At 31.0% G+C, this 2,902-nt stretch overlaps 1 long non-coding RNA gene across 1 annotated transcript; it reads right to left on the reverse strand.

Annotated features, from left to right (window-relative positions):
• Positions 1-1,345: 1,345 nt before the first annotated feature.
• On the reverse strand, positions 1,346-1,977 carry LOC102671343. The gene is made up of 3 exons (XR_420940.2): positions 1,633-1,977; positions 1,540-1,541; positions 1,346-1,383 (listed from the first exon to the last, which is right to left on the reverse strand). It is a non-coding gene; the product is annotated as an uncharacterized LOC102671343 (long non-coding RNA).
• Positions 1,978-2,902: the final 925 nt, after the last annotated feature.

Consider the following 2,902-nt stretch of genomic DNA (forward strand, 5'->3'; position numbering starts at 1 on the left):
TTAGGAGAGGAAAAGATAACACGATATCTTACAGTGGAAGTATTTTATTGTATAGATATATATATGTATATATATCCTTTTTATCATTTTTTTCATTGAGAAAATACGTATACTTATTCGCAACTCATTATTATTTAATCCTCGCAAGGGGGCGCTCGCTCATCGTCCCTGCCACCTCTAATAAATAACTTCTCATAGTTGTGAACAATAGGGATGATGAGGATTAGGAGGATGATTAGGAGGAAGCAAGTGAAATTTTATTGCTACTTCCACCGTTGAACGAATCGATTATCGGGTGGGCGATACAGAGATCGAATGAGGAGATCGGCAGAGTCGATCGAGTCGTCGCCCCCTCCAACGATAAATCCGGACGCTGATACTGAAACGTACAACAAACGAAGAAGACCGCGGCCCGCGAACGGTGTTGTGTGTTGTTTATCGTATCGGGGGCTTTACGAATCGTGAAGTGTTTTTTAAATATCGTGAATAAAACGGGGAAGAGGGGGGGGGGGGGGGGGCGTAGGCATCGATGGCGTTTTAATTTTCTTCTCTCTTTTCTTCTTTTTTTTTCGAGTTTTTCTTTTTTTTTTCTTTTTTTTTTCTTCGCGAGATACATATACACACGCTTCGATACAATATTAAAACACTTATCAATTTCATTTGCAAACATTTCCTTACCTAGTATGTTTCTATTATTTCATTGTTATTCGGATAATGCCGCTTATCCATATAACACGTGTAACCCCATCAAAGCAAAGGAAAAAGGGAACTTAAAAATGCTTGTTCTCTAGATTAGTGGCTCCTCTTCTTTTTTTTTTTTTTCTTTTTCTTTTCTTTCTTCGTGATTCATGCGAGCTTAAATCGAAGGATCTACGTTTTTTACTTTTTTTTTTTTTTTACCATGTGCATAAGATAAGATAAGATAATCGCTCTATTCGAGTTTGTCGATTTCGAGAAATAATCTTTGACGAGATATATATATATGTATGTGTAGCACTTAATCGTCTTTTCAATAATTAAAACGAATGTTTATTATGAATTCTGAATATAATATAAATTAATGTATCATCACATATGTGTGTATTTACAATATAATTAGACTGTGGATTTTTGTGCAAATACATATTTTTCATATTGCATGTTCTGTATTTATGTTAAATAGATTAAAAATAATCATAATATATGATTTATCATAAAACTCGATTGTATTCTATTAAAATTAGGAAAAATTTGAACTGCTATAACTTCGAAGATAATGATCTCTGATCAATAAATCGAAGATCAATAGAAGTGCGAAATCTTACTCTTTAAAATGCTTTTTGATTTATCTCTGTACGATTTTCAGTTCCTGAGATATCGATATGCAAAGAAGATAATTTTTCGCTGAATTATTGCTAATGTATCTTAGAAATTCAATTAAAATTAAGAAAACTTTAAATCGCTATAACTCCAAAGATAGTGATCTTCGGCCAACGAATCAAGAATCGTTAGAAACCCTGAATCTTGTCCTTTAAAATGCTTTATGATTTATTTCGATACGACTTCCAGTTTCCGAGATATCCTCGTGTAAAGAAAAGGATAATTTTTAATCGTTTACTATTTCTGTCCTTGTCACACACCCGGACTTTGCACGAGTTATCGCTAACATACCTTAGAAATTCAATTAAAATTAGAAAAACTTTAAATCGCTATAACTTCAAAGATAATAATCCTAGATCAATGAGTGAAAAATCATTAAAAACGGGGATCCTTGCTCTTTAAAATTCTCTTTCATTTATTTCGATATAGTTTCCAGTTCCCGAGATATCGTCGTGTAAAGTAAAAAGTAATTTTTTATCGTTTACCGTTCTTGTCGCTTATCCAGAACTTTCACTCGCATCTTGTCTCATTGATTATATTGTAGGAGAAATAAGCAGATTCATAATATCTGTCCTCTGTTAAAGCTATGAAGATTTTGAATCATTATATTTCGGCAATCAAATATTGACTTCAATAGTACGACTTTCTTTATTTCCTATTATATATATATCAGGAAATAGAGAAAGAATTTGATAATAAAATTTATAGTTTGTTCTTATCTTTTTCATACGAAAAATCGAAACGAATACGTATTATTTTCTATTTGAACATGTTTTGCATCCACAAAAATCCACAATCTCAGTGATATAACCAAGATTTTATAATAAGAATAAAAATAAGTAAAATGGTAATAAAATTATTTCAGTTGTAAGACAATAAAGTGCTAGATTTTTTTAATTGTAATTTTTTTTAAAATTAATTTAACATTATCGATCGACAAATTATGAAATTATTTCTCTCCTCCTTCGAATCATCACGTGGAAACATCGAATCATAAACATCGCAACGATAATAATTTTTTCTCTCTCTACATTAATGATAATAATAATAATAATAATTACAATAACGATAATAATAGTAATAATTCTGAACAAGATGACGCGAGTCATACGCTATGTGCGGATTCGACCATTTTTTTCATTTTCTACAAACTGATCGAGCAAAGCTGTCCAAAAACCAGCCCTTCTTAAACTTAACAATTATCGAAGGATCTCTATAGGTATTTTTTTTTCATTTCTTTTTTTTTCTTTTTATCCTTTTTTTGTTCATCTATCAACAAACGGTGTCGTTTAAATCGATCGCTACTTTGCAACAAGTTATCGATAACATCTTTAACATATTTGTATCTCGAAGGGAATTTTCTTGAAAGCAATAATCCACTGTTGTTGTCTATATCCGCTAGGAATATAAATGCTTCTATTAATTATACATATACGTAAGCTTGCAACGATTACACGATTATCAACCTAACGGATGCGTAAATGGATTATTTCAGTTCGGAATAAAGCTTAGGGCAAAAAAAAAAAAAAAAAAAAAAAAAAAA

Source organism: Apis dorsata, unplaced genomic scaffold (assembly GCF_000469605.1).
Source record: "Apis dorsata unplaced genomic scaffold, Apis dorsata 1.3 scaffold_69, whole genome shotgun sequence".
In the NCBI taxonomy this organism is placed as follows: Eukaryota; Metazoa; Arthropoda; class Insecta; order Hymenoptera; family Apidae; genus Apis; species Apis dorsata.